Consider the following 13,675-nt stretch of genomic DNA (forward strand, 5'->3'; position numbering starts at 1 on the left):
CAATAAAGTTCTTGCATTAGCTCACGAAGGTCAAATTGGCATGGGTGCCATGAAAAGGAGAATCAGCGGAAACTTCTGGTGTCCTGGTTTGGACCGGGAGGTAGAATACTTTGTGAGGGGTTGCATGCCTTTTGCCATTAGTTATAAGTCACAGGTAACAGTGCCCAGTCCTGTAGAAGCACTCGAGGTGCCCACTAAAGCTTGGTCCAAGCTTGCATGTACATCATAGGTCCTATGTCTTTGTCCGTTAATGGTGTTTCCGAGTATGATATTGTTCTTGTAGACTTCTACAGTCACTGGCCTGAAGTACATTTTGTGAAGACACCCACTGCTGTTTGTGTCATTGAGCTTCTTGAATCATTGTTTGCAAGGGAAGGAATTCCTGATGAGATACTTTCGAACAATGGTTGTCAGTTTACTTCTACACAATGTAAGTGGTTTATGGAATTTATGGGTATAAAACACTCTAGAACTTCGCTTTATCACCCTAGGAGCAATGGCCTTGTGGAGAGGTTCAAGAGGGTGATCAAGGATAATTTACAACTGTCAAAAGCCAGTGGTTTGAATTGTAAAAAAGAGCTGAATAAATTGCTGTGGGCAGTGCGCACTACTGCCAATACTGATACTATGGTTTCTCCCTTTATTTTGTTGAGAGGATGCGTTCCCTCTTCCAAAATGTTGAGGAGGTGGATGGGAAAGTTTAAATTGCGTGAAGAAAAAATAAAGGGGGCAGTTAGTAAGAGAATTGAAGCCCAGGACAAATATATTCAACCACGGCCAGAGAGTTAAGGGTATGTGTTGATGTTGTTAATCGAGTGAGAGTAAAATGTCCTAGGACTCTTCCCAAGGGGGAATCAAATTTTCTGAACTTAAGACTGTGGTGAGAAGCAATAAAAGTGCAGTGAAATTGGAGGATGACAGATGGTGGAACAAGAGTAAGATCTGGGTGCCTAGGTCACATCAAATCAATGTGTCTGGAAAAGATGGGGTTTAGGGGGCCCAGGAGTCTAATGCCTGTGTACCTTCTTACAGTGCCCGTGTACCTTCTTCCAACATTTCTAGGTTGCCTGCCAAATTCCAAGAGGATATCATGCATTCATTTTCACTCTACAATGCCAAGCTGAAGAGTTGTTATGTACTGACTCGGCAATGTTGTCGGTGTATGTTTCATATTTACTTTATGATTTCCATAGTCCTACTTGCAATTTCCAACTTTTGTTTACATATGTTTTGAAAATTTTAACTGGAACAGTATTGTTTTTTACATACAGGTGATCGAGGGGAATGTGTTATGGGGGTTCTAGAATGGAGAGTTGGAGGTAGACAGTGGCAGAGAGAGAGAAGGTGGCCGCGCTGGTCCAGCTGGCTCTAATAAAGGAAACTCCACCTTACCTGCGGAGTCCTTCTTTTCAGTGCAGCACTCCACTTTCGGTCGCGGGGTCCGCTGGCAGAAAAAAACACTGTTCATCTGGACACGCTACCGATGCACCACTCCATATTCTGTCACAGGGAATAGGTTCCCAGTCGCCAGGACAGAGTTTCTTGGGTCCCCAGGAGCTGGGCCCCCTGGGGCCATGACTTACTCCTCTCTCCTGCTGTATGAAATATATAACATGTTTTAACGTTATAGTTAGGTGGAAATGTCAGTTAAAATGTACTGATTTAAACAAACAAAACAGCTGAAATTCACAAGTGACAGTTGTCTCAAATAACTATGGACGGGACCTAAAGTAAAATCTAAAATAACATAATTGATAACAACAGTGTGCATGGCCGGTGTGAGTTATAGTTTTTCTTGTGTAAAACATTATGTTTTAAAGGACATTTTTACCTAACTATAACGTCCATTTAACATTTGTTTTTTTCAGTGACTTTCTACGTTTAGAAACAATTTAAAGTGGGATATAATTTCAATTCCTAACTATAATACGCATATATAAACATATTCACATACATACATAAATATCTATATAAATATCTATATCTATCTGTATGCATATATATGTGTGAATATATATATATATCTATATAGATATATATATATATATATATATATATATATATATATATATATATATATATATATATATATATATATATATATATATATATCAAAAACAAAGCCACTCTAACACTTGGAAAGCCTCACGCAGCGTTTAACTTCTTTATTGGCGGCTGCCGATTAACAACTTAGCAGTTCAAGCGTAAATCTTGCCTCTCATGCCATACGCGTTTCTGGACGACAGTCCCTTGTTCACTGGCAGAGCGTGGTGGAAACAGGGAAGCAGAAAGTGATTTGCAGTTTTGTAGCCAGGTGTGGTGGGCGTGTTACTTGTGGGGCATTCTGGTTAGTGCAGTCCCCTCTATTTCATCCTTAGTGGAAGCCTTCCCTTCATATCCACAATTGCTTCTTGCACCGCATTGGGTTCACTTGAAACATGCCAGGTAGGTAATCCGCCTTCTGTATTGCTGCCAATATCGTCACGTTGCTCACTTAGTGCACCACTTCACATGGGCGCCGGTGACTCGCTGAGTCAGCGATGGGGCTATTCCGCGACCCGAGCCGGCCGCTAATATTCCAAAAACAAAGCCACTCTAACACTTGAAAGCCTCACGCAGAGTTTAACTTCATTATTGGCGGCTGCAGATTAACAACTTAGCAGTTCAAGCGTAAATCTTGCCTCTCATGCCATACGCGTTTCTGGACGACAGTCACTTGTTCACTGGCAGGGCGTGGTGGAAACAGGGAAGCAGGCAGTGATTTGCAGTTTTGTAGCCAGGTGTGGTGGGCGTGTTACTTGTGGGGCATTCTGGTTAGTGCAGTCCCCTCTATTTCATCCTTAGTGGAAGCCTTCCCTTCATATCCACAATTGCTTCTTGCACCGCATTGGTTTCACTTGAAACATGCCAGGTAGGTAATCCGCCTTCTGTATTGCTGCCAATATCGTCACGTTGCTCACTTAGTGCACCACTTCACATGGGTGCCGGTGACTCGCTGAGTCAGCGATGGGGCTATTCCGCGACCCGAGCCGGCTGCTAATATTCCAAAAACAAAGCCACTCTAACACTTGGAAAGCCTCACGCAGCGTTTAACTTCTTTATTGGCGGCTGCCGATTAACAACTTAGCAGTTGAAGCGTAAATCTTGCCTCTCATGCCATACGCATTTCTGGACGACAGTCCCTTGTTCACTGGCAGGGCGTGGTGGAAACAGGGAAGCAGGAAGTGATTTGCAGTTTTGTAGCCAGGTGTGGTGGGCGTGTTACTGTCGTCCAGAAATGCGTATGGCATAAGAGGCAAGATTTACTCTTGAACTGCTAAGTTGTTAATCGGCAGCCGCCAATAAAGAAGTTAAACGCTGCGTGAGGCTTTCCAAGTGTTAGAGTGGCTTTGTTTTTGGAATATACACATATATATATATATATATATATATATATATATATATATATATATATATATATATCTATATATATATATTCCAAACGAAAAACACTCCAACACTTGGAAAGCCTCACGCAGCGTTAGACTTCTTTATTGGCAGCTGCAGATTAATAACTTCGCAGTTCTAGGGTAAATCTTGCCTCTCATGCCATACGCGTTTCTGGACAAACAGTCCCTTGTTCACTGGCATGGGGTAGTGGAAAACGGGGAATCAGGAAGTGATTTGTCAGTTTTTTAGCCAGGTGTAGTGGGCGTGTATCTTGCGGGGCATTCTGGTTAGTGCAGTCCCCTCTATTTATCCATAGTGGGAGCCTCCCCTTCTAGTCCACGATTGCTTCTTGCACCACATTGGGTTCCCTTGAAACATGCCAGGTAGGTTATCCGCCTTCTGTGTTGCTGTCAATATTGTCACGTTGCTCACCTCGCGCACCACTTCACACGGGCGCCGGAGACTCCCTGGATCAGCGATGAGGCTTTTCGCGACCCGAGCCGGCCGCTAATATTCCAAACGAAAAACACTCCAACACTTCGAAAGCCTCACGCAGAGTTAGACTTCTTTATTGGCAGCTGCAGATTAACGTTGATTGTAAATGTTTAGGGTTTGCGTCGACGGGTTAGCAACACCTCTCGAGCGAAGTACAGTATCAATATTATAATATAAATAGTCATTATATATAAGGTAAAAAGAGCCAGACGTTACAGAGAAAAAGCGAAAAACATGCAATAATATTTTTTATACATGTAGGGCCATATGTAGGTAAATCAAGAATACCGAATCCTTAATACCGAATTTTACCGAATCGGTATTAAAAAATCGGTAAACGCGATGTAGATAAAAATTCGTTAAACATTACCGATTCGTTAAAAATCGGTATTAAATACCGAATGTGAACGAATCGGTAAAAAAAAAAATACCTAAAGTCAAATACCGAATCGGAGTTACAGAATCCATTACCGATTCGGTAAATACCGATTCGGTAATTCAAAAATTCGTAATTCGTTGAATCAGCCAATCCTGAATCACCCAATTACCTCCCTAACAGGAAGTGGCCACACCTAGCCAGGTGCCCAGGACCTGGAGCTCACTGTGAGGCAGGCAGGCAGGCAGGTGAGCGGAGGAGCCAGCAGCAACAGAGCCACACAGCTACAAGCAAGACATAAAAACAACATAACAAGCATTGAAATGGCAAGCCAGGACAGGGAGAAGGAGGGAGGTGACAGGAAAAGAAAACTGAAGTTCAGTGACAAGGAGCTGGAGGTACTGATCCAGGATGTCAGCCAAGACCACCACAAGCTTTTTGGAGCCCAGTCCCACCAAGTGCCTGAGTCACAGAAGAGGCAAATCTGGAGTGGCATTCAGGACAAAATCAATGCCATAGGTGTGACCCAGCGCACCTTAGAGGGCATCAGGAAGAGGTGGTACGACCTCAGGAAGACAGCAAAACTAAGGATGGCATAGAGACAGAGGCAGGCTGGCAAAACAGGTGGAAGAAAAAACCGAGCCCCAGCACCAACACCAGTGGAACTGATGGTGGAGTCCACCATCCAGCCGGAGAGTGTGAGTGGCGTGGGAGACGCAGACAGCTCCGCCAGAGCAGCAAGAAAACAAGGTAAGAAGCATGCCCAGCATGCTGTGCTACCCGCTCCCCAACCCCAATCCCCATGGTGGCATAGGGGCTCCTAATCCACTCCATGTCTTACTGATTACCTGCAATGCATTATGGGTGATGTAGTCAGAGGGAACGTATGTATAGGACAGTCAGGCTAGCAAACACAATTGCATGGTAAAGTAATTGGCTACGTCAGGACAATCACTGTGCTCTGTAGGCATGATGTTTAATGTAATTCCATTGCAGACAGAGCAGTGAGTATATCTACATTTGTGTCATTACAGGCGAGTCATCTCGCAGTGCAGCAGAGGGCAGCAGAGCTTAGTCAGCCAGGCCAGAGGGGAGGCAAAATGAAGATGACAGCATGCCTGCAGGGACCACAAGCTCGGCGCCATCACAGCCATCTATTCCTCCACCACAGCCATCACCACAGCGCCAGGGAAGGCCGCAATCCCCTCTCGCCCAGTCCCCACTGCTACGATCACCAACACCACCACCACCACAGTCAGGCAGGAGGCATGCTGTGGCCACCCTCCAGCAGATGGAGGAGTCGGAGGAGGAGGGCAGAGTGGGTGAACAAAGTCCAATAGAAGAGAGATCCAACAGGGAGAGGACTGGTACTCCATCCGAGGGCGCCCACATTTCATCTAGACGATGCAGGGCAAGGCCGGACAGTCCTGAAGCATCCGAGCAGGGTGAAAGTGTGTTTGCTGGACAGGAAGGCAACATGCTGAAGGTCCAGCGCCTGCAATGGAGGGAGATGAAATCAATCCACAGGGAGGTGGCACACATCAACAAACACATGCACAGGATGGAAAAGGGCATCAGTGCCATGGGAGATAACTTGTGTGCGGGAATGGAGAGAGTGGCAACCTCTGTGGACAACCTCTGTAGCCAGCTGGAGCAGGAATGTCTTGGCAGGCGCAGGGAGAGGCAGAGGCTCCAGGCCTATACCAAGTCCGTGAACTGGCTGGCCACTGCAACATCACTGATGTGTCGCAGGTCCATCGCCATGCAGGAGGAGATGGCGCATTGCAGCAGGGATGTGGCCAGGGGGATGGTGTCTATGACCTCAGCTTTAGAGCTCCTGCAAAATGCTAAAGCGGCCACAATGGAAGGGAGGGGGGACAGTGAGGAGGCTACCAGCCGTGGTAGCATTACGCCCTCACCCACCGAGTGCAGGAGGCGTAGTGAACGCCACGGGGCTGCACAGGAACAGTCCAACACACCAGACAGTGTCGATAGGGAACGTGCACGTGCAGCGCGTGGACGCAGGAAGTAGAGACCTATTGCTGTTGCCATGCATGAGATGGGTGATGTAACCCATGTACAATTGGACATTGATCACAATACTGGAGGTGTGCTTAATAAACACCTTAACATGTAACTGTTACTGGCTCTGTCTCGTTACTCACTCAGAAATAGTTTGACGTAATCTCTGCCCGTCTCTGTCTCCCATCATGTTCAATTGCAACACCAGCTGCTCTGGCTGAGGGTTGTCCTCGTCCTCGTCCTCTGAGTCAGTTAGTTCCACTGCTGTTCCTTTTTTTGTGGCCAGATTGTATAGCATTGCACATGTAGCAATTATCTTGCAACATTTGATGGGGCTGTACAGACGTGCACCTCCAGTTTTGTGGAGGCAACGGAATCTGCTTTTGAGCAATCCAAATGTGCGCTCCACCACGTTGCGTGTGCTCCTATGTGGAGAAGTGTGGCTCAGGGGTTAGAGGCGGCAGACCCGTAAGCTGAGATCGGTCCTGGACCAGGGTTCAATTCTCCGCCTCGCCGGGTCTTGGGCTCAAAAATTCCATGGACTCGATAATTCTCGTTCCGGTGCCTACTCGACTCACGGGTTCACACTCTGCGACTCTGGGCAATAGCTTGCTTAATCTCCACTACGGCCCCTCGCGGCGGGATGCCTGGCTTTCACCTTGTGGATACCCTGCTGGGGCTATCTCACAGGGGAATACCAGGACGGGTTCCCAAGGCAAGCGCCTTGATGCCTACGGGTGATACGTGCGCTATATAAATCGCAATACATTTACATTTACATTTACATTTACATTGTATCTCCTCTCCCTTGGGGTGGTTGGGTTGAGATATGGTGTGAGTAGATAAGGCCGGAGGGCATATGCGTTGTCACCTATGTACAGAGGGAAGTGCCATTAATTTGTGTGACCAACAGCTTGAACCAGGGTGTACATCAGGGTGTGTCACATTGACTTACCTAGTATGTATCCGTCTCCAAATTCACCAGCAAGCAGACGTGTATGGATTCCACTGTTCCGGAAGATGTACGAGTCGTGGCAACTCCCGGGGAATTTGGCCACGATGTTATAATGTACTTGGCATTACATAGCACCTTCACATTGATGGAGTGGGTGGAATTGCGGTTTCTGTAGATGTATTCACTGGCTGCAGGTGGGCAGATGGGTATATGGGTCCCATTGATGCAGCCAATTACGTGTGGGAACTGCGCAAGTTGGTAGAACACCAGCTTGGTCCTCTGCAGCTCCGCCTGTGTACTGGGGAAGGTGATGTAATGTTCCATTCTGTCCATCATGGCATCCAGCATGGTGTTGAAGAAACGGGATAGACAGCTCTGTGACACACCACCCACTGCAGCTATCACACCCTGGAAACTTCCTGATGCAAGGAGGTGCAGGCAACAGAGTACCTGGACATGGGTGGGGATAGCGTGGGCCCTTGGTGTCTGATGCTCCAGATAGGGTTTTAGGTCCCGTATTAGGTCAAGGATGGTATCTGGGTGCAGTCTGTATCTTTCATGGATTTCAGGTTCAGTCAATTGGAACAATGTAATGCGTAGTCTGTACACCCGTTCCTCCCGTCTCCAGGTCCTCACTCCTGCTGCTCTCAAGCGTAGCCACCTTGCAATGAGGTAGAGGGCCGCCATTGTGTTCACACAGATGCATTTTGGGCCTGTTTTATGCACTGCACCTGATTACCACCTGCTCTTGATAAGTGGTAAATACCGAATCGTTATTACCGATTTTGGTCATATTCGGTAATAACGAGGTTTGCTACATCGCATTTTTGGGGTTTTTACCGAATCGTTAATTCCAATTCGGTATTCATTGTTTCGGTATTTTCCAATTGATAAATAAGGAATCGGTAATTTCTTACCGATTCGTTATTATCGATTCCATTCGGTATTACGTACATCTCACATGGCTAAATACCGGCCGGTAATGCCGAAAAAGACCCATTTTCGGTGTTACCGACCGGTATTTGGCCACCTACATATGGCCCATAAATGTTTAAATATTGACAAATAGTCACAATTTATAACTAAGTACTATGCCTATGTCATCTTGAAACAACTTACAACTCCGTAATATGTTTGTTGACGCAAAATGAGAATCCAATGCTAGAGTATGTAGTGAAGTATTCAGCAGAATGCCCTTATGTATGCACTGTGCTAAAAATGAAGCTCTTCTAAATTCAGACAGACACTCTCCTTACAGAACTGTATTTATCCAGTCAGTATTCAAGTAATCATGGTGCAAATTAGGACTTAGGCCATGTACTGCTTTAAACCTGTATAGAGTATGCATGCACTCTTCTATGTAGCTGCACATTTGTTTTTTATACATTCAATTGTCCAGTCTGTATCATTAGACTTTCACAATCACTCTCACTCTACTGTTTCAATATTGTAGTGAACCATTCAGCAGTATTTCCTTATATATGTACTGTGGTAAAACTGAAGCTTTTATAAATTCAGTCATGCACTCTCTTCGCAGACCTGTAATCATGCAGTCAGTACCCAAGTAATTATGGAGCAAAGTTGGCCTTAGTATATGGACTGCTTCAAACTCCTATTTACTATGCATTACTGTTCTATGCACGTGCAAATTTACCTTTTATATTTAGAATTCCCCAGTCTCTATCCTTACACTTGCACCAAACACTCTGCCATTCCTGTTATAGTTTTGTAGTGGCTCATTGATTAGTGTGTAGTAATGCATTCACTACATTCAAACAGTATTCAGCAGATGTACAATAAGTGGAACATTCCCAGAGATATGGCAGTTATTGTGCACTGTGAGATCAGCACAATGGATGCACCGTATTTACAATGTAGTGTATTATGGAGCAAAAGCGGCACAGATATGTGATGTATTTGTGTTGTGAAGGGGGTGCATTGCTTGACTTGCATTCCAAGTGCAACACAGCTCCAGCAATGCTCTTGGGGTTCTATGCTCACAAAGCTATGTCAATCCTTACACTTGTTTCAAGCAGGTGCAGGGTTTCGACGTAGCATAGGCCTAAAAGTGACTGAATTAAATATTATAGATTTCACTCAGTCACTTTTAGGAGGTGTTCCTATGCTAGAACACCTCCACTCCCTCCCCACCCCCTCTCTGTGCAGGAAAGTCTCTTTCTGGCGCAGGGCTTTAGAATGTGATGCACCTTACATATGCAAATATCAGGTACTATGGTACTATGGTACATCTTTTGCAACACCGCTGCATCACAAAAGTGACGGAAAAGATGTGTAAAAGAGGTACAAGGGGGTTGTAAATTCGCTCCTAACACATACAAACACATACAAATTCACCCAGGCAGTTTCACTAGCAGTGCAAATTGAAGTATAGACTTCTAACATATTTATATGGATGTGTACATTGAAGTGCTTTGGAGGTACTACAGTATAGTATAGGTAAACACCTTATACATTTATGCTGTAGCACTCTCTTATAGCTTTGCACTTTCACATTCACCATACACTACTAATTCATTCATTCATTTATGCACTACACATTCATTCTGACAAAGTTTTACACACTAATATAGAAATATAGTTCTTTTTTTAAGCCAGTGGAGGTAGTTTTGAAAAGAAGTGTTTTTTTCTTTTTAGTTTTCTATTTTTTTTGTACTTTTTCAGCAAGTTTTTAGTTGTTTTTTTTTAAACCAAAAAAATTAAACTGGAAACAAAAAAACTGTGGAACAGGAAGAAAAAAAGAAAAAAAATATTATTGTTTTGGGCAACGGTGCTCTTCTTTGCTCTTCACAATGAGGTGAATAGACTGCTCACCGTAACAAAGGAGTTCTATGCAAAATTTACAATGAATTGTAAGATCTGCAAACTGAGGCACAATAATAGGATGCGGACTGCTCGGAGGAGGTGGTGATGCAGTTGAGGTAGAAGGAACTGAAGGTTGAGGGTTCTCCTGGAACCTTTGTGTTGCCATCCTTCCATAATTATTTGGATGCAAATTTTTGACATGGCGAACCATTGAGGCTGTCCCGAAAGAGTACTTTTTAGTGGGGTCAGCCCTGGAAAGTGTAACCTCACAGATCTTGCATGTTACTTTCGGTACATTCACCTTTTTCTGTCCCTCCGGAAATGAAGAAAACTTCCAAATGAAAGCTTCTTTTCTCTTTTTCTGAGGTGGCTCAGTAACAAAATCTTCCTTAGAGGAATGTACTGATGAAGTCTCAAAAAGAGCAGCCATTGTAGAGTTTGGTTGTAAAAGACTAAAGCTCCACAGAATAGATGTTTTTCCTGGGAAAGTCAAAGTAGGATGATCAAAATGAGAGGGGTCTTTCAACAGTTGGAATAGGAAGTATTATGTACCAATCAAAACTTTTCTTTTATGGTCACATGACTTTGCGTACGCTTACAGTGCTCTTACGGTGCTCTTAAGATGCGAGTGCGTACGACGTACCTCTGCGATTTGCGTAATTGCTTTTAAAAGTAATATTCGCTTATTAAAAGTTAAAAAACTATTTTCATGATTGTCCTAGATACTGTCTTCCCTTAATATGTACATTAAATACATAAATATATGTTTTTGAACAATTAGAAACTTTTGCGCCGTACGCTTACAGGGCGCCGCATATGATGTCGTGCAGAAGCATTGATGCGATGCGCAAGGTCAAAGCCTATCCGTAACGAGTGCGCGGCTACGCGCAGAGGACCATTTGCCATACAAAGTGTGGTGCGGTCACTGTACGCGTACGTTGCGATTACCAAAAAAAATATGAAAAAGGAATTATACAGATTTTAATTGTAAAAAATTGAGAAAAAAATGTTTATATAAAAATAATTGGGATTTAGTTTTGTTATTATTTTACATTAAGAATATGAAATATAATTTAAAAAATAAAATAAATATAAATATTTTTAATAAAAATGTAAGAAATTAGTATAAAAAGAAAGAAATGTAATAATTTATACTTTTAAAAATGATCATTTACTAAACCTTTGAAATTCACTGAAAAAAACAATAGGTTTCAGCCACATTATAGTTAGGAATTAGCATTTAAAAAACCTTGCAAATTCACTGAAAAAACCATAGGTTTCACACATGTTATAGTTAGCTGGAGATTTCACTCATACAAAACCATTGAAATTCCCCCGTTATAGTTAGTTCAGCTAACTATAACTTGCGCGCCCGCAATGCACTGCTGATGACATCACATACTACATCACTCATGACATGGTCAGTGATATCACTCATGACATCACTGATGACATCTCAAATTACATCACTGATGACATCACTGATGACATCATCCAGTAAATGTGTGTCTTTCTGAAAAATAAATATTTTTTATATATGTATATCTAAAGGTTGATAGAAGAATAAATGGGTAAATAGGTGTCTAAATGTTTTTTTTTGTAAAATTGATTGTATAACTGACGTGTTAAGTATATCTTAGTGAATACATGTATTAGCGAGTAATGTTTAAATATGTAAATATCTGTATCAGTGTCTCACTTTGTGTATAAGTGGCTGCATGCGTTAGTGAGTAGCTACATGAGTGTCTATGAGGGTTATTAGTTGTTTTTTTGAGTATCAGAATGAGTGTCTGTATGGTTTGGTGGGGGGTATTACTTACCGCACAGATGCATGAATGACTGAGTCACTGTTTGTATGAGTTTTGAAGACAGCATGTGTGCAGGACTGTATGGGTGGATGATTGTGTGTATGGGTGTGTTAGTGAGTGAATGACTGCTTCAATAGTGTCTTTATGAGTAAGTAATTTCTTTTTAACTAGTATATGTGTGTATTGATGTATATAAGTAAAGATATATGACAGTGACAGATTGGAAGAGTTCCTGTATAAATAAGTATGTATTTCTATAACTGATTGTTTAAGAGAGTAAGTTTGTGTATGTTTCTGTAGAAATAAGTGTAGTGGTGTGTGTAGAGCTGTATATGCAAGTCAATGGATGTTTGATAGTTTATTTCTATGTGTGAGTATATGTGTGAATAACTCTATGTATAACTGTAGGTGTGTAAGAGGATGTATAGGTGTATGAGTACATATGATGAGTGAGTACATGCATGAGTGACTATATAGAACTATTGGTGAATGAGTGGATGTGTATGTAGATTTAGGAATTACTAAATAGGTTGTTCAAACTGGTATTGGTATCTCCATTCTTTAGAAAATGTTACGTTCAATTTTTGAATGTGTGTATCAAAAGTTATACTAGGGTGAGAGGAGGTCTGCCACTCTTTCACAAGAATGATTTATTTATTTAATTTATTTAAAGAGTTTTGTATAGCGCGAACAAGACCCATGGGTATCAGAGCACTTTACATATCTTGAGGGAGTAAGGAGATACATCTTGTACAGAAGAGTAAATAAAGAGATATGACATATAAAAAAACATTAAACACAATATCTACAGATTTTGTAAGTGTTCTCTCAGTGGCATGAGGTAGATAGGTTTTCGGTATTTAAGTTCATTTGTCCTGTATCTTGACTTGTGATTTCCATCTTCGTCATCCATGGAGTATAACCCTGTCGCAATGTTAAAGAGGATCCAACTAGAGCTATGGTAGGAATTTGCTCATTAAAAATATTTTCGTTTCCCTCTTAAATGTTATTGTGTTTGTTAACTTTCTGATGTTTGGTGGAAGAGAGTTCCAGATTCTAGGGGCTGCTCCAGAGAATGCTCTATCATAAGTTCTTTTCTTCCTGAACATGGATGGTCTCAGTACCAACTCCTTGACACTCCTAGCAGGTCTATTTCTTCCAGACAGAACTATTTTCTGGGCAAGATATCTTGGGGTGTTGAAGTGAAGTGCTTTGTGGGTGATACATGCCATTTTTAGCTGAATTCTGGCTTCGTACGGTAGCCAGTTAAAATCTTTGAGGTGTAGAGAGATATGGTCGAACTTCCATGAGCCGGTTATAAGTCTCGCTGCTGCGTTGAGGCATGCTTTTAGTGGTGCTGTAGAGATTTGTGGTATGCCTGCTAACGTAGTGCACCCATATTCAATCCTTGAGATGACCAATGATTGGACTGCTAGCTTGAGATCTGCTTTTGAAATGAAGGGTTTCACCTTTCTAATGTAGTTTAGGTGAAAGCGGGCACTTTTTGCCATAGCCTTGATATGTTCTTTCATATCCAGGTTCTCATCAAGTGATGTTCCTAGTGATTTAGCTGAGTCGACTAAGGTAGGGGTGCAGTTAAGCGCCGTGATCATTCTGGCCCATTCCTTAACTTCTGTATGTTTTTGTGATGGTGAAATTAGGAGGAATTCTGTTTTTTGAGCGTTTAGTTTTAGGTGATTGATTGTTAACCATTTTAATGCCATTTCTAAGGCCTCATTCATTAACCTGATATCTTCTAAAGACGAG

The sequence above is a fragment of the Lissotriton helveticus genome, chromosome 7, assembly GCF_964261635.1.
Source record: "Lissotriton helveticus chromosome 7, aLisHel1.1, whole genome shotgun sequence".
Lineage (NCBI taxonomy): Eukaryota > Metazoa > Chordata > Amphibia > Caudata > Salamandridae > Lissotriton > Lissotriton helveticus.